At 42.6% G+C, this 19,572-nt stretch overlaps 1 protein-coding gene and 1 pseudogene across 4 annotated transcripts in view; one reads left to right on the forward strand and one right to left on the reverse strand.

The window, feature by feature from the left end:
• The window catches only part of St7 (suppression of tumorigenicity 7), a 228,515-nt gene that overhangs the window by 14,200 nt on the left and 194,743 nt on the right, over positions 1–19,572 (forward strand). The gene's annotated exons all lie outside the window — the stretch shown is intronic.
• The window catches only part of LOC148117834 (metal-response element-binding transcription factor 2-like), a 33,951-nt pseudogene that overhangs the window by 13,627 nt on the left and 752 nt on the right, over positions 1–19,572 (reverse strand).

Raw genomic sequence — 19,572 nt, forward strand, 5'->3', positions numbered from 1 at the left:
GTTTAGGGCCCTACCGAGCTGGGTGGGCTGTCTTGTCTGGTGGAGGGTAGAGAATGAAGGAGGCTGTGCTTGGGAACGCCTCAGGGCAGTATTGCAGGTCTAGTGAAGTTTACCCGCCCACCATTCAGACATACAGTGTGATGGGTTAGAAATATGTTGCTGAAAGCTTTATATTTGTCTGCCCCCATCTCTAACGTCAGGAAGAGACGTTAAACACGAGTGGCCTGAGTAAAAACAGTTTTGGCATTATGGAAATTCGCATTCTAGATAATTTTACTCTGTTGGTCCTTTTTCCACAGACTACCGTATGTGTATTCGGTGAAATAAATATCAACTGTGACGAAATGAAGTGGCATTGTATTTAGAACAAGAAGATTTAAGTTGAAATTCTGGATTCAGAAGTGGTAGGGTAACTGGACTAATTACTTCACAAGATTCCTTTCTCTAGGAGGGGGCAGTGAGCTCTCTTTCATAGGTTTGCATTGCAGTGTAAGTGGGATTGCAGTGCGAGCTCAATGCTGGTTGTTAGCCACTGCACACTGCATACGCTGTACTAGTCCATCTCATTCACGCTGACCTGTGTTCAGTTAATAATTGATCCACTCTTTAACCTGGTCATTCATTTGGACACATAGGTGCCTGTGAAATTTGAAGCTGTGTTTTTCCGGTCAGTTATTATTTGGGCACAGACATCTCATGTCAGTATTTTCCTCCAAATATCCGTGCTTGTTTTATGTGTCATCTGACGCCCTCAGATGCACTGTGCTCCCTGTGAACAGGAACTCTGACATAGCAGTCATATCCAAACAACAGCTCTGGGAGCAATCTCCTGGCTGGAGCTGAGAAGAGACGAGCCATTAGCCTTTATTGAGTTCTTATATGAGTCAGACATTGCCTGCTTTTATTACTGTTGCATTTCCAGGATTGGTTTGTACAAATGTGTTTATATCCCTTAATGCAACCGGTATTTTCTCTGTATGTGTAGAATAAAGAGTCTTTAAAAATAAATAAACGAATGCCGTCCTAATAATGCAAGTGAACACATTTAAAGGTGCATTTTAATGGAAAAGCAGCTTAGTTAACGGCTGAGGATGAAGGTTTCTTCTGTTTTTATTTTTAAAAGATACTCTTTTACACCAATGTCTATGGCAAGTGCATGCACACCAAGGCTAGTATCATCTCCTCTTGGGATTTTTTTTTAAAGAAAAATCATAAAGCTCCCCCCGGCCCGGCTTTAGCATTGAACTGTTCAGTGGCACTCAGAATCCGGCACTCTCCCCCCATTCGTGAGGTTCTACCCCGTCCCATACAGTGTCCCCTGATCAGCCAAACTCTGGATTTTTGACTTAGTACGCTGCTCCGTCTTTAGCACTAAAAAAAAAAAAGCAGAAGTGAGTTTTGCGAAGACTTGTTGTCTAGTTGTTGTCTAGCTGTTCCTCCTGGTTGTTCAGGGTGTCTGAGCTGAGTTCTGAACTGATAACCTTGTTTGCCTTCATCTTCTTTCGCAGCTTCTGAGCTCTGGTTCTGGTCTGCAGTGCTGTTCTCAGGGGCGCCCTCTTCGTCTCCGCAGATGTGGCGCTGTTGCGGGACAAGGGTCTTCCTGTCCCCGTTCTTTCCTTAGCGTCAGCTGACGGGAGATGCTCAGAATGCCGGGTGAGATAGTGTCTTCTGTACTGGAAACACCTAGGAAATCCTCATCCTTGGTATCGGATGAATGTGTGGTTCTTTCAGTTCTTGCTACAGCAGAGGAATCTCAGGATCTGACGACTTGTCCACGGGTGGCTCAGAATGAAGACTTTTGCCCTCCCCATCCTGTGGCTTACTTTCCTGGAATTGGATACCGATTTGGATGCAGTTATGTTTTCAATTTTAAATTCATTGTGTTTTTCTTCAGATTTTTTTCTCTACTTTGAAAGCGGCATGTGGTGGCATACGAGGAACATCAGTTTGCGACCCCCTAAATGCTCCTTTTCCATCCTTTCCTTCCCAGACATAAGCATGGCCATGTAATCATTCAGTGCGTTAGAATACGATGATGGTTTTAAGATTTGGCTATGTGTGCCAGCTTTCCAAACTGCAATATATGTCAGTTTTCATTAATATATTCCGTAAGTTCAAGGTAGATCTGAAGTATTTCTTGTAACTACTGTTTAGGTTGGAACGGTATATATGTACTGTATCTAGCCACTGTGATGGCGGACATTTTTCTAACCCAGAACTGCAGACAGAGCAAATAAATGCATAAAACCTATCTTCTAGCACTAGCATTCGAAGGCATTGCACACAGCCTCGTGAAACCACTGCTTCCATTTGCAGCTCTGTAACATCTTTGAGTTCCCATGTCCAAGGCCCCACAGTAGCAGCAGCACTGCTGGACACTAGCGTATGACCTGCATCCCATTTAAGGTCTATTACTTCATAATAGTATGGAATAATATGGAAGACCTTCCTGACTTGTGGTGCTCTCAGGTCCGGTCCTTGTTAAAGGGCTTCACCCCTCTCTTGTTGCAAAAACACACTGAGGGCAGAGCTTCTTTATTCACCTGACTCAACAGACCCAAGATGAGGTGTATGACAGCTGTCGGTACCTTGGCTACCCGTCATTTCATTGGGAGCTTCTGAATTCTCTTTAGGACTGTCTTCAGGCCGTTTCCCCACTTCCAGTGGTTTATGTTTGAATGTCCTGGAGAATCCAGAATTTAGAACCGTCAGCAAGTGTGATGAAGTGGACCTGTTTCAATGTGTTTATCTTTTTGGTAGCTCCAGGATAAAACAACTCTGACCACCTTGATCATCTTCAAATTTACATGTAAACTTTTTGGCTTTATGTCCACTCTGCTTTTATAGAGTCTTGCGTTTGGTCACTTTAGTGGTATTGACTACATCATACAGGAAAATAGAAGCAACGGCACTTGGTGCTTCTATTTTCTTTTTTTGTAGTACTTTTGGAAGACAACATATCCTTAGTGCATTTGGAAGAGCTTTGCAAGGATTGTAACTTTTAAATCTTTGTTCTTTCCTTGTATGGTCTTTGTCCAGTGATGACACATAGAACTGAGTTACTCAGATGAGGTATCTCTAGGACTCTCCAAGACTGATGGCACTCTGGATATTGCTTCACCTCACCACCCAATGCTCTTCTTTTTTCTAGCTCACAAGGGTATTATTTCCAATACTCAGTACTCAACACGGGGCTTATTATTATTGTAGAGAATTCTCCTGGAGGTGACTGGTCAAAAGTTCAGATATAGGGAGGAAAAGCATTCCTGTGTGTAGAGACCACATGATGCCAGGCAGAGGCCCCTGGAGAAACTCAACAGGAGCCACTAAATGGGAGGAGGGACACTGGGTGGTGTGCTGTAAACATGCCCGAGGGGATGGAGCAAAACAGCTCTGTGACTGTCTAGATCAGGGATTGGAATAGGAGTCACAGTGTGCAGCTGGACAAAGACACAAGCTGAAGGGTGTGTGTACATCTAAGATAACCTATAATAGGTATCTCCTCGGGCAGTTTAGAAATATTTGTGGGACTGTGATGGTTGCCTTTCAGCATGATGATAGAATTAGTCCTTTGACTAGCGTGTATTTCACACGAGATGACAAAATGAATGAGAAAGCACCTTTCTTGGGGCTTCATTTTTGTGATAGAGTCTTGAATGCTGCCCAGGGCCTCTTGAACTCTTGTTCTGTCTCTGTCTCCTGAGTGCTTGGGTTCTAGGCATGTGCTACTACTTCAGTCTGAGAATGTGTTTGTTTAGACTATAAAATACTATTTAGAGCCAGTATATTGTAATATCTGGATTCTCCAGAAGCTCATATCTCATAGACTTATCCTACACACTATATAAAATAGGTGAAATACACAATGGGAACATATACCTTGTGTAACCGGAGTCTGCTCTCTTGTTTCCTGGCCATCCTGATCCAAATAATCACATAAAAGTATTTTAATTACAACACTTGCCAATGGCTCAGGCCTATTTCTAGCTAGCTCTTATATCTTAAATTAATCCATTTATATAAATCTGTGTGTCATCACGAGGCTGTGACCTACCAGTAAGGTTCTAGCATCATTCTCCTTCGGTAGCTACATGGCAACTCTTTGACTCTGTTTACTCTTTTTCTTTATTTCCTGTTCGGATTTCCTGCCTGGCTTTACTCTGCTAAGCCATAAGCCAAAATGACATTATTCATTAACCAATAAAAACAACACATATACAGAAGGACATCCCATCTCAGACCTTGCATATTTTTTCTAACTTTGGAAAATTAGATTAATGGGTTGGTGTAAGAGGTTCTTCTGTTTATGTGTTGCTTTCATTGTGCAATGAATACAGAAACTGCCTTGGCCTAGTTGATAGGACAAAACTTAGGTAGGCAGAGTAGACAGAACTGAATGCTGGGAAGAAGGGCAGAGTGGCAGATGCCATGGATCTTCTGCCTGAGAAGGATGCTGGTTACAATCTTGCCGGTAAGCCACAGTCATGTGGTGATACACAGATTAATAGAAATGGATTAAATTAAGATGTAAGAATCAGCCAATAAGAAGTTAGAGCTAATGGGCCAGGCAGTGTTTAAACGAATACAGTTTCTGTGTGATTATTTCGGGTGTAAGATAGCCGGGTAGCCGGGACGACAATCAGCCCACGCCTTTTGTTACAATGGGTTATTGATTATTTGGATCTGTACTACTAAATACCTGGCTTTTGTGAACTAGAGATACTGTCCCCCAATATTCTTATTGCCGTTGTGAAGATATCTATAAAGGATTTTGAGTTTTCCAGGAGAGAAAAGAATGAAACTTATTTGATGCTCCTATGGAGCAGGTCAGTTCCTTATGCATTACTCTTATCCATCATTTAGCTATAGCTTCACTGTCCCTCTTAGTGGTTCCTGCACTGCCTTGTGGGTTAAAATAAGAAATGGACAGATCCAGTATGCTCTTTCATATTTTATCAGCTGTGGCCATGGCCGGAGGAATCACAGCTTAAGGCAGTCACTATATACCTTAGCAACATAGGCAACAGGTGTCTGAGCGAGCACGTACTTTCCTTTAAGGGTCAGGACTCTGAAAGGAAACAGCATATCAGTGCTCTGGGAAGAGCTCTAACTGTGATTCCAAGTCTATCTCCAAATCCAGTACCAGCTTTTGAGTGTTAGCTTTTCACAAGTGTTGAGTAAACTTGTGGTGAGTTAAACAACTTCAAAGGAAATTGTCAGTGAGTGTCTTTGTCATTGTTTCTACTGTTGTGATAAAACACCATGGCTAAAAACAAAAAGGGTTTATTTTGAGCTGGAATAGGAATGCAAGGCAGGAACCTGGAAGCAGAAACCGACACAGAGACCACATGGGGGTGCTGCCTACTGGTTTGCCCCTCATGTCCTTATAAGGCTGCTTTCTATTAGTACCTGGTATCACCCACTCAGATTGGCACTCCTGCAGTGGGCTGGGTCCTCCCATATCAGCCACTAATCAAGAAAATTCGCCATAGGCTTGCTCACAGGCCAGTCTGATGGGAGTGTTTTCTCAACTGAAGTTCCTTCTCCTAAGAGACCTGAAGCTATGTCAAGTTGAAATAAAACTAGCCAGCACCGTGAGAAAGACTTCTTTGTTTTATTTTTAAGAAGCGGAACAATTTAAGACAGCTCAAACAGGAAAGAAATGCCCTGAGTGATAACATTTTCTTAGTAAAGGAGTAGCATTTATAGACATGCGATTTGGGTCTGGGTTTCCATGTTCTCTAGAGTTAGAGCTGCTCCTTTTTGGAGGGCCTGCTCTGTTTTGAAGTAGTTGCAGTATCATTCTGAAGGAGTAGTTTCGTTAGCAATGGACTCTGGTAAAATGCTTACAGTTTTTACCTTGGTTAAACATTTCAAATTTCTACTAAGTTTGTCTTCGGCATAAGAGAATAAAATATATCTTCTCAGAGAGATAGTTGCTTGGTCATGTTCGTTACTGTTCTCTTCACAATAGCCAGGAAATAGAATCATCATAAAATGGAGAATGAAGATTTGGTTCATACACACAACAGAATTCTATTCAACTGCAAAGAAAAATGAAATCATGAAATCTGTGGGTAAATGGATGGAACTAGAAAATATCATACTGCATGAGATATTCCAGTCCAAGGAAGAGAATGCCACAGTTCTCCCTTGCATGTAGATCCTCGCTGTGAATCTTTATATGTTATTATATAACTGGGAGTAACTGCAGAAGCTACGAAGTGAGAAGGGACCATGGGGATGACAGGGGATCTAGGGAGGGGGATGTAGGACACAGGTTCTGTGAAGGGGAAAGGACAAACACGGGGAAGGGGAATGGCTTAACTGGGGGGAGGGTGGGAAGTATACTGGGAGAGGGAGTAAGGAGAGAGAAATAAAAAGGGTACTTTAAAATGTCATATGGAAGCATTGTTTTGTAAAATTAATTTAGAAATATGTTTGTGAACACACATATAATACAGCTTAAATGGAGTTATACAATATGGGGTAACAGCGCTCCGCTAGGATCCATGGATTATGTAAAAAACAATCACCAGTGCCTGGCAAGAGAGACTGTCCTTTTAGTTGTTGGTCCAAGAGTCTCTCAAAACAACACAGGTTATCTCCCTTGCCCTTAGTTGCTTCCTAGAACTTGAAGATAAGACCTGTTGCTGAAGACGTCTCACACTTGATGGCATGACTCAGAGGAACCTAGGTGGAGCTGACCTGGAAGCCTCTTCCTCGAGGTTCGTCTCTCACCTGCAAGCTGCCAAGGAGGAAACACAGCCAATAGTCCTGCCAGTGCAGCAGTGACCAACCCGGCAGGAAGTACCCAGTGGTCATCAATTACACTAAAGACCTGCAAAGTAGATGGGAGTTCATGTCTAGTGCTGTAAACCTAGCCACCTACTCCTGACTGGAGAGATCATAGACCTCAAAGGAGAGCTTTCTACTTCCGTTTTCCTAAATCCATGTATCTAAAATATTTAGCCTTGTGTCCACATGTAAATGTAGCTCTCACCCCTCACCAGAGAAGTTTTTTGCTTGTCTTAATAATTTTTTGATTTGTATTTAATGTACGTTGGTGTTTTGCTCGCATGTTGATCTGTGTGAGTGTGTCGAATCCCCTGTAACAGAAGTAACAGGCAATTGTCAGCTGCCACCCAGGTATTGAACCTGGGTCCTTTGGAAGAGCAGTCAGTGCTCCAAACCACTGAGCCATCTCTCCAGCCCCTGTTTTGTTTTGCTTTTTTCAGTAGATGACAACCATCACAAAAATACACAACTGGTCAAAAAGTAGGGAACAAGACTGTGGGGTGCCCCACTGATATATCTATAACATAACCCCTAAACCTGAGGCTCGGGGAATGGTATAGAAGAGGGGACAGAGTGGTTTTAAAAACACAGGATCAGGATGGATGCCTGCTTTAAGAGAGTGTTTTCTAAACATTACTGTAGTGCGCAACTGTGCAATCTTAACAATATCGTTGCTTAGAAAAACGGTATAATGATAGCACTAATGATGTAGTGACAGTGAGGGAGGACATTTTACAGTGCCCTGTCCTTAGCTGAGGAGCAACAGGCAATCAACGGCTGCTGAGAGAGTCAGAATTAGTTTTCTCGAGGGGCAGTTTCCGTGGTAGATTTTCCAGTTCCAAGTCGTCATTCATAAACACATGTACCATGTACATACAAGCAACACTGTGAGTCCAAACAGGTCGATGGGCCCAGTAGGTTGTGTATGTGTGTGTAATTAAATAAATGGTCAGCCATTTTAGAAGAATGAGGGAGCATAGGGAGAGTTAGAGAGGGGAGAGGAGTGAAAGGGATGTCAATGTAGTACTCATGTATGAAAGTCTGAGTTATTAATAAAACAAAAATGATTTTTAAAATGGAGTAAGCAATGAAGCATTTTTATAGTTTTTTTCTGTTTATACCTAAAAAAGTAACATAAAATATATAGCTGTCATCTCTTTAGTGAATTACATTTCTTTGTTTCTGCCACTTATTATACCTATAATATATATTATATTTTATTTAAAGCATGGTAATTATGTATGAGTGTTTTTGATACTTGGCCTTAGAAAACCTTTTTAGCACTGGTTAGCCAGACATGGTTAGTAAATACAGCCATATAGTGGCAGTCCTTTCAAATTAGTATTTAGTGAAGATTTGCGCAGCTTGGACTGAGTTCAGATACCCGCTGTGTGGGAAGCCCAGCTGTCAGTGAGATGATATTCTTAGTGCCTTGTTCCCCGGTGAAAGCTGCTCCCTCCTCCCTCGTCGTCTTCCGTTCTGAGAGACCGTGGAGAGCAACAAACTAGCTCATATTGCGGGACAGCATCGCCAGCCTGGAACTGCTTGAGGCCAGAGGCACTGAAGTTTGCAAAACAGGGCAGTAGAATGCCCGTCAATTAAAAATGTTTCATATGCTAGCTTTAGAGGTAGAAAATGTGTTCGCTTAGAAAGTTTCACAGAAAATTTTACCTTTAGAAATGATTATTTTTAGAAATAATAACTACTTTGGAGAAATGAGATCAAAATAGGAAGGGAAATACTCTGCTATTTGGGTTTCTATTATTATTATTATTATATTTGGCATTAATTACAAAGCAACTCAAACAAACTTCAGCTTCTTCATTTTTCCTTGCTTAATAGAGTAAGGCTAGGTACATATTGGTAAGAATTAGCACTGACAATTCTGAGCCCATTTTAGAGGGATTCAGGACATCGCAGCACTTGCCTGCCCTCAGTGATAGCCTCTAAATGTTCCCTTTTCTAAGTCAGCAGCTGGTACTTCTTAGGACTGCCGTCCCATCTTCCTGACTCATTGGATCTGTTGTTAAGAACTAGCATTAGTCAGGCGTTCTCTGTCTTGTGGACAGGTATGCCTCTAGCTGGCCAAGTCCCATTAGGTCTCTCTGCTAATTGTAGTATCCATGTTACCACTTTTAAACTGCTCATCTGTGATCAAGCTGATGGTGCCTTAGCTACATGTTAACACAAAATCAATGTGGGTTCAAGTATTTTACCAGTTCTAAGACCTTAATACTTGTTACTATAGGAATGACCATAATAGTAGTAAGCATCTCATAAGATTGGGATAAGGCCTTCAATCATAGGACTTGGGAGGCAGAGACAGGCGAATCTCTGAATTCGAGGACAGCCTGGCTAACAGAATGGGTTCCACGACAGCGAAGGGTACACAAAGAAACCCTGTCGCGAAACAAAACAAAACAAAACAAAACAAAAAACAAACAGAAAGAGGTGGCTGTGATAGGGATTAAATGGGAAAAATGAGTGAAGCATAAATTAATGCCAGATTATTCCAAGTGCCCGACAGTTTAGTTCAGCTTGAGTGTGCTCTGTGATCTCTAGTGTCGGGCTCCAGTCTGTGTACGAGTACCGTTCACCCCTTCCATAGGCCTCTGTATGCGCCCTCTCTTTCTTCACTTTTGAGGAGAAATAGAAGAAAACAGCATTAGGAATTCTACTCCTCGTAAAAAGGAAGAAGCTTGATGTTTCCAAATTTTCCTGCTTAATTCCTTGTACCCCATTGCCCACCTTCACAAACTTCCTGTAACTGCCTCAAGGAGAGTTTCAGACCCGTTTCGTTTCATCTCTTTCCAGATCTTGTTTTATTGACTTGTTGAATAGGAGACAGACATTTATATGTAACAGCCCGAGCCTCTTGCTGTCAATTAATAAACTCATTAAGTCGTACTCCTGGAGTTCAGTGCTTGGTATGGGAGCGGGGGACTTGTGATGATCAAGATATAGTATCTGCCCTTGCTCCTCTGAGGCATAATTAAGAAGAAAGGAGAAGCGGGCACCAAATCAACTCTAACCCATGGAGGAGTTAAAACAATAGAATGGTGCCTGAGTCACTGTTCTATTGCTAGGTAGAGACACCTTGACCAATTTGGCTCTTACAGATGAAAGCATTTACTTGGGACTTGCTTCCAGTTTCAGAAGTTTAGCCTGTTATCATCATGGTGGGGTGCATGGCTGTACCTACAGTGCTGGGGAAGCAGTAGGGGGAGGAGGAGAGAAAGAGGGCCCAGTGTGGGCTTTTGAAACCTTAAAGCCAGCCCCCAGTGACATTTTCTTCTAAAAGGCCACACCTCCTAATCCTTCTCAAATAGTGCCATTCCCGGATGACTAGGCATTCAAATATATGAGTCTGTGGGGAACATTTTTATTCAAACCACAATAAATACCAAAGAAAGAGATAAGAGAAAACTTTAAGTTCATGGAAGCCTTCTTCTAGAAATTCCCATGCTGCTTAATAAATTGGCACTAGGAAGCCAAGTGCAGCTCACAGAATGGTAGATGAGGGTGAAAAGGCACCATCTAGTGGGTACAATCTGTGTTCATTCTGCTCAATAAAATTGTCTCGATTCTGAGGGATTTTACTCATACAGAAAAGGATAGGAGGATGTGTAGGATTTAATTATAATAGCAGGGTGGCCCACAACCCCTCTTAAAAGCATACTAACATTTTGTGACAACTGTTCATTACTTTTCTTTTCTTTTTTTTTTAAGAATGAAACCATATTTTAGAACATTTTAAGACTTACAGAGGAATTCTGAAGATAATATAAAGGGTCCCAGCATCCTCCACACTGTTTACCCTATTAGTAACATTGCACATGGCTTGTGAGATAGCAAAATCTTATGAATATTTGTTTCAATGAAGAAATTCATATTATTATCGACTAAAGTTCATATTTTATTTAGATTTTCTTAGTTTTGGCGTGTCGTTATTTTGTTGTTTCTGGATACTACAAGGATGCTTAAATCCCACACTAGCTCAGAACTGAGAATAATAAACGGTTATTTATTTAGGGGTAGACTCACAAATCAGAATCCTCTGCTGGAACAGAGAACAGAAACCGGATCCCACAGCCGGAAAAGAGGCCAGACATGCGCTTTACATCGACACATCTAGTATAAGAGGCCACGCCCCAGTGGGCGGGTAACTTGAAGGCTACTGGCTGTAGGATTTCCTACAGCACTTGATTTTGTGTGTCTTGACGTTTTTGAGGAGTATTGCTCAAGACCGGTTTTGCTCTCCCTTCATTGAGTTTTGTTTATTTAATTTCCTTGGCTTCCTTTCCATCCAGCACCAGCACTCTTCCCGTCTCTCCTCGCAAAGCCACCCCCTTTAGTTCTCCTGTGATACTGTCTGTAGAAAGGACTCACTCTGTGCAGGCAACACTTAAAGAATAAAGAGTTTTGTTTCCCTTCATGGAACTAAGAGAAGAACACTCGGGAAAGGACAAGTAAAGGCTGCTTTTCATTCAGAACTCGCTAACAGGGGAGTTAGCAACCATCATCTGTGCTTGGCAGAGACTCAAAGGCAGGCACAAGAACAGGAGTGTTTTACAGTGGAGAGAGCAGGGGAAACTCCAGCTTTGCTTGCGTTGGAAACTTTAATGTGGCCAAGTAGAGGTGTTCATACATAGTGGTATAATTAAGGCTTGTCTGGTCAGCCCTAAGTTAAGACGGGGAAGAGAAATCAGAGACACTGTGAGGTGTGGATCAAATCCTAAGCATCAGGCTCTTCGGTACGGAAGCCGTGTGCCCGGCGAGCTCCGCAGCTCTGACAAGTGGACATAGACAAGGTGACTTAAGCCACATTTATCCCTCCCTTCCTGGAGGCCCTAGGTCCCAGATCAAGGTGCTGGCAGACGGTTCTGCTTCCTGGTTTGCGGATAACCATCTCCTTGTGTCCCTACATGGTGGACAGCGGAGAACGGAAGTGGAGAAAGGAAGTGAACTTTCTTGAGTCCTTCCTTCTTCTAAGGACAATAAACTCTTCTGTGGATGCTGTTGTCTCCAGACCCAAGTACCTCCAGAAGCCCGGCTTCAGGTGCCACCATGTGTGTCACTGTCTCTCCCGTTACAAACTCCCACAGCAATCAGATGAAGACCTGACTTTGCTCAGAGCTTTGCTGACAGTTGGTTACCATTTGAGAACCTCACAAATCCCATAGCAACACAGTAGTTGAGTCACCAGCTTAACACACTTGTCCCAGCCTGCATTCGTAGAGTTGGAGTTCATGGTGATGCTGTGTGGGGATGCCCATGTCTGTTTATTTCCTTAAGTCCTTACCCAAATCCCGACATATTTGCACTTTAATACAGTTACCATTGTTTTAAGCGCGGCGAGGACTGAGTTGAGGCATGCAAAGTTGCTTAGCTGCAGCGTGTAAGCCGTTCTCAGTCCTGCAAGTACGAGTTGAGCACTCATGTGACTTTGCTCCCTCAATTCTGTACTCCACGCATTTTGCTTACCACATTTTTGTCCTTCCCTGTTTACAAATTATGTTTCACTTATTTCTCTTTTATAGTGTAGTTATGGTAACATGTATATATTTTTTAAAAGTTTATGTGTGTTAATAGTGAGGGTTTTATTTTTTGTTTGTTTTTTTTTGAGACAGGGTTTCTCTGTGTAGCTTTAGAGCCTGTCCTGGAATTCGCTCTGTAGACCAGGCTGACCTCGAACTCACAGAGATCCGCCTGCCTCTGCCTCCCAAGTGCAAGTATGTGTCACCACCCGGCTGAGGTTTTTTTTTCTTACTATTTTTTTTTATAGGTTTGAAGGTCTTTAAAAATGATTGGTTATGAAAGGAGTTGTAAGGATTGGGATGAGCCAGCTGGCTCAGCAGGTATTGGTGTTTGTCTAACAAGCATAGCATGAAGTCTGATCCCTGGAACTTAGTGGTAGGAGAAGCTGACACCCAAAAGAACTGACCTCTGCACATGTGCATGGCACGTATGTGTTGCCCACCATTGCTTCCACCTCAGGAAATAAAATAAAATTTAAACTCAGTAAAGTAAGTCAGTAAGTTTGTCTCTTTCCTTGTTAATCTGTAACTTACTTGAGCTGGGCTAGTTGGGCTCTGGATTTCGTCTGCAGACCCAAGTGAGGGTGGTCCCATGTTTGCTGCTTGCCTCTCCTGTTAGCAGGACATGATCTTACTGGAAGTGGCAGAAGGAAAATGCAAAGAGGAAGGTGGACATACAGAAAACCTTACACAGCCCACAAAGGGCCCTGGTACTCCCATTGGGAGGGTCCTTTCCATTTGATAGTTTGGGTTTACAATGCCATTTCTAAAGCTCTCTGGGGTGACTTTGGTGAATTCCCATGCACACAACACAATTCCTTTGCATGTTTCTTCTCACTGCTAAGTTAAGACATGCAGGCTTGGGTCCCACAGAGGAGATTTTAATCTGTGACAACAGACCGACATTTTAGCCTCAAGCTGTGAATGGCAGAGGAGTTTGCCTCTTGTCACCACTTCAATAGGTGGGCTGGCCAGCCCTGCAGTTTTCTCTCTTAGATTTGTTGGTCCTTGGTGTTTGCTGCTTTATTCAGTACCAGTGCATTTTATCCACTTAAACAGAGGAGGAAGGGTTTCTGGTGTGGTTGGTTGGTTGGTTGGGTTTGTGCCAGCAGCTTTGCTGAGTTATAGTGTGACACCTTCTGGCAGCATCGTAACTGTTGGTAAGACAGATAGATTTACAGACCTTTGGCAGACATCTTCAGAGACAAAGGGAGGCTGGTAAGGCTGGGGTTGTTTCTTGCCAGATAAAGGAGAAGCCACTTTCCTGCTTTCCTCAGAACTAGAGTACCTCACTTTCCTTGTATCTGTACTCACTTACACTGGACTTCTGTCTATTCTTGATGAAACTTAAATTTCTTTCTTTGCTATAGAGAGTTCCCTCTGGGAGAGGTTGCCTTCTGATCTGCATGTGTGAGATTTCCTCATATTCTCAGACCTCCTTTCCTTTTAGGCCCCAGTTTCCACAGGGACTGGTGAGGATACACCCTATGTCTCACGTCTTAGATTCCAGTACCGTAGAAGACATCGGAAGGAAGCCGAGGCGCTGGAAACATAGCTCAGTGCTAGAATATTTACCTCACACATAGTGAGGCTCTCTGGACTCCACCCCCATAAACCCAGCATGGAGGGGGAAAGAGGGGAGGAAGAAAAGAAAAAGAAAAGGGAAACAAAACCACCCCAGAGAAGGTTCCTAAGTGGTAGAATTTTGTGAAGTGGTAATGTGGACAATCAAAAGCTTAGATATGTATTATGGAAATATTTATGGCTGGTAGAGATAAAGGCTACGGTAATGAAGTCCTAGCAGGAGACAGTAATAAAATAAAATAAGTTTTCAGTGGTGTGGTCAAGATAACGAGAAAAAGGCATTATCGATAACAGAGGCTCAGTTTGTTGATTGAGACCTCTCGCTCTACCTGTCCCACTCCTGCCAGGGCTCAGCTTTTCTTAAGGTTGCCCAGATAGAATCATAATTATCTCTACCCATTCCTCCTTTCCCTGTGTCCACCAGGCAATCCGATCAAATTCATAGTGCATCCTGAATCTCTCTTTCGTTCTTACTTCTGCTTTTATTTCAACCCTTATAATCTTATTACACTAATCTCCTAGCTGATCTTCCTGCCTCTAATCTCTCCTAATCTCTCCTGCAACCAGGATATTGCTTTCAAATCCTTTAATATCTTCTGTTGCCTAGCAAGCAGAATGCTGACTCCAAACCTAGTATCTTAGGTTCTGCCTTTAGTGCCAGTGAACCTGTGTAGCTCATTATTAGCATGTCTTCCCTTCTTATTCTAAACTCCACTTAAGGAGCGTGCTACCTTATATGTTATTTTCATCAGGCGCCTATGCTTCATCGTCTTATAAATTCTTCACGTTAGTTATTGTGAAGGTTACTCATTTACAATTCCTAGAGCTCTCTGAATCCCATTGGTTTCAAATACCCCACGTTCTAAATGGCCCTCAACCAACAAGTCCCATTGCTTTCTAATCACTCCCTCGCCCTGTGGTTCCTGAGGACTCCTTCTTTTCCTCTGGTTTTGTTGGAGTCGTAGTGCACCATCAGGATGCCAGCCCTTAGCATTTTCCCCTGAGTACATGCTCTCATGTATATAAGCTAAACTCTTCTATTTGGCACTGTTCCCAAAGAAGAACCAAGAGTTGATATGGGCAACCTTCTCACAAGTTACACACACACACAGACACACACACACACACACACACACACACACACACTTTAGTTAGAATTTTTACTTTTTTAAAAATATTTATTTATTTATTATGTATACAATATTCTGTCTGTGTGTATGTCTGCAGGCCAGAAGAGGGCGCCAGACCTCATTGCAGATGGTTGTGAGCCACCATGTGGTTGCTGGGAATTGAACTCAGGACCTTTGGAAGAACAGGCAGTGCTCTTAACCACTGAGCTATCTCTCCAGCCCCTAGAATTTTTACTTTAAGATAATTTCAAATTACAGAAAATTCGAAATTTCAATTTGGGTCCCCTTCAATCATTTGAGCATTTGAGGATACACTACTACTGATGATGTGGTTCACTATTAGTGTGAAAAGCATCCGTGGCTATTTTCCGCATGCAGAGATGTTCTCTTGCATAACTACCGATAACAATCAAAATGAGAAATTGGGTTAGCCAATCAGACATTGGCACAGCACCACCATGTACGTCTCAGATCTTATTCACGATTCATTGGTGTCTCCTGGAGTCAGATTTAGAGTAAAACCGTCATGTAAAACCATGTCTTGCACTGAAGTGCCTCATCTCTCTGGATCACTGCAATCTGGAAAGTTCCTTCATCTCCTTTGGACTTTCATGACTGATACTTTTGAGCACTTCATGATGTTACTTTGTAGAAGTCTCTTTAGTTTGAGTTTGTCAATGTTCTTCATGACTGGGTTTAGGTTTTTATGTTTCCTTGGCTAGATTATCACAGGATGTGCATTTCTTGTTGTAGCCTACTAGAAAACACTTAATTTTCGTTTGTTTGGTACTGGTGACTCTCGTTTTGATCACATAGCTATGACTGGTTTGTCTCTAAGAGGCCTCTTTGCTCCAGTTGCTTCCTTCTGTAGTTAATGAGCACTTTGGAAAGGCGCTTTGAAACTCTGCAATTCTGCATCTGACTTTAGTATATTCATTTAGCTCTTCGTAACCATATAAGTTCTTGGTTTCCCTTTCTGTTAAGTAGAGAATAGTTTTCTATTATTATTTATTATTATTGACAAGTTTCCCTATGTCTCTCTCTCTTGGCAATCACTGTGTAGCCCAGGTCAGACACGAGACAATCCTCCTGCCTTAGTTTTACCAGTGCTGGGATTATAGCCCGACACCATCATTTTGGTACTCAGTGGTCCCTGTGAAAGAACCCGAGGCTGAAGCTGAAGCACACAGACAGACAGAGGCAGACACAGAGATGGAGAGATACGAGAGAACGGAGACAAAGAGAAGGAGAGGTGGACACACACACACACACACACACACACACACACACAGAGTGTTACATGGAAATTGCTTTCCTATCTGTCTAGTTCTCCTTTATCTGTAGTCTTGTGATCATGAGTTTACTTTGGAACTCAAATCCCAGCTGTATCACCAGCAATCATTCCAGTTTTCTTCCTTTCCGCATTTGTTCCTTCCTTTACAAGTGAAGGAGTAGGGATTATCCTTAACATGTTTCCTTACTACTCAATCTGCCTGTGTGTAACCAGTATCTATTAACATCTCTTTTCCGTTTACTCTAGCTGTGACATACTGGTCTCTGAGCAGCTTCACTCAGCATCAGTACTCATGGGGCCTGGGTTCTAGTGCCAGCCCAATATTCTCTGCATCATTCCTCTCTGGCACATGGTATCCTCCCCATCACTGCTGGCATGGACACAGCTGTGTTCACTGCTCTAGCCTCCTCCTGCTTAGGCCTTAACCCTAGACAGGGCTGCATATACAGTCCAGAGGCTCACCATTACTGTCATGGCGGAAGCTTGGCGACACGCAGGCAGACATGCTGCTGGAGAGGCAGCTGAGAGTTCTCCGTCTGGATTGGCAGATGACAGGAATAGTGACTGGTACTGGGCCTGGCCTGAACTTCCCAATCTTAGTGATCGCAAAAGCTGACTTTTCTAGGAACGGAAGAGGAAGATGAGGAAGACTTGCTTTCCTTCTCTTTCTTCTTTTTTTCTTGTAAATCTAAAGAACCTGTTTTCCAGTTACTGCAGATTTGGGATTGTAGTTTTTATTATTGTTAGTTTACCAAAAGCAGTGGTTCTGAGTTTCAGATCTGGGGCCTTGCCCAGGGTTGATAAGCCCTATTGATTAACTACAGCCCAGGCCCAGATCTGAAGTTTTCAAAGTATTGTCCTCTTTTATTAAGCTGTGGCATCATACATGTCCCACCCTTCAGTTCTTAAAGTGGGCTTGGTCTAATTCTGTGAGTATGAGAGGATTCAAAGAATGGAACTGTACTCAGAAGATCCTGCGTGCCCGGAAGCGGCATCCTGAAAGCAAGCTCCAGCCTATACCTCACCCACCTGTCAGAAAGGGGGAGGGCAGGAATGCTCTGGGAATGAGTGTTTGGATAGTAACTTTTAAAGGCCTCTAGTGAAGGGGACAAGCTTTATTTATTTATTTATTTTTAATATTGTCTCTTTACCTGAAACAGGTTATAGAGATGAAAAGGGGGCACTGGTTTGAGTTACTAATGTTTGCTCCCCTTGGCTTTCGCTTAGGTCCGATCCCAAACTCCGTGACCTTTCCATCTCACCTCACCAGGTTCCAGACTGAGATGGGGGGCCCTGTCCCCTTTCAGCAAGCTTGTGGTTCTTTCAGACTGAGATATTTTCGATATCTAGCCAATGGGTCTCCCGTCATATTTCACACAACCTAATGTGTGCTTTCAGATGCTCCTCTTATTGCTTTACTTGATTTACCCCCATGTGTTTGAGAATACAGTATTAGATAAGAGATATAGAAGTGATGACATTATCACCGAATGCCTATGTTACTAAGATTGTTTAATGCCTGACAGTAAGGCAATCATTGTCTCACTGGTGACTGTGAGGTTACATGGAACATAGCCTGTGGAATCAGGGCTATTCATGGCAGATTGAGTGTGCAGTGCAGGCACTGCTTAATCTCTTCCTCTTCAAGAGGGTCACAGGATGCTCAGTGAGCCAGCACTGCACTGGCCCAGTCACCGAGTTTTCACCGTTTCCTGAAACCTGGAAACAGTGGCTACGTGATTAAATTTGTTAACCAAATTGAGCCCTGATCAAGGTTTCGGTTTGGATCTACCACGCCAGCGTTTATCAGGATTAGTTCTTTTTGCCACTAGATGGCGCTTGTCCATGTGTCTGTGAGGTCCCTGTGGAAGCCTCCAATTGTGCATCTTTGAGAATTGTGCAGTGGTGTTGGTAGCCATGCTCACCTTGACACGGGGATTTTTTTATGGTTAAAGTGCTGTGGGTGAGGTAGAGGCAAACATTATCTGAAAATGTATTGTTGGCTATTCTATTAATTATTGTTTATTTGTTTTAACTTCTAACCCCTTAAGAGTAATCACGAGATATTTAAAAAAACTGAGAGGAGAAAATAGTGGGGTTATGATATTTGTTTTGTAGAGATGTGTTCAAATTGGAATGAGTCTAATTCCTGAACTAGATAGAACTATCAAAGGAGCAAATCAATTGTATAGAGTCTGAAAACAACTTCTCTCATGTAATATACTTTTTTTAAAAAAAACAAAACTTTTTATTAATTCTTTGTGAATTATCATGCATCTCGGTCCCATTCATCTCCTTATCCCTTCATGTCTGCCGTCTACCCTTGCAACCTCCCCCCCAATTTAAAACAAAACAAAAACAAAGAAATGTAATTTACTTCTGATTTTTCAGTACAATCAGGGAAATATAGTATATTCTTTACACTGCTGACAGTGGATAATCAGCACAGTTTATATTCAAGGAGCTCCTATCACTCCTAGTTAGTGGCTGCTTAAAGCAATAGGAAGCATTTTCTGCATTATCTCCTGGTAACATCCCAGGGAGAGTCACTAGGCCTGCCTCGCTTGAAGACACACAGCTAAGGCCTGGTCCCTTCCTGATGAAGGGAGAAATAGTTAACTGTATTGTGCTGAGTATAAGAAAGAGAGGAAAGAATTGCCGACGTTTGTGGCTCAGGACAGCTTTAGACGTCCTGAAAGGGCGTGGGATGTGAGATGCTCCCGCTCACTGTGTTTTCCATGGAGAGATGACGTCACTAGTTTGGGACTTACTACTTTGGAAAGTAGATAATTTTGATTTTTGGAGTTCACCAAGTAACACTCAGAACAGATCTGTGCACATGTGAGCAGAGTCTCTTAGGTTTGAAAAAAGTGAGAAAATTTTAGACTTGAGTGAAAAGTTCATGGATTACGCTAGAAAGGACAGAATCCAGAGTGTTCCTAGGCGTCGACAGAGCCGGAAGCAGTGGACAGATCTTCCCAGAATCAGTTCTTAGAATGAATGCTTTCCAGTCACTTTCGTTTTTATTATATCATTGTCCTTATTCCTTAAAGGACTGATAAGTACAGGTCCTCGGAGAAAGACAACACAGCGGCCAAGCTCTGCCCACATCAGATAAGATAGGGGGGAGATGTGGGAGGGGCAGGTACTGGGCGGACACTCCCTTAGATTGCAGATGCTCAGATCATCAAAAGTTATCACTTAGTAATAAGATGGGTGAGTTAGAGGT

This window comes from Myodes glareolus, chromosome 25, assembly GCF_982192425.1.
Source record: "Myodes glareolus chromosome 25, mMyoGla1.1, whole genome shotgun sequence".
NCBI classification, from domain to species: domain Eukaryota; kingdom Metazoa; phylum Chordata; class Mammalia; order Rodentia; family Cricetidae; genus Myodes; species Myodes glareolus.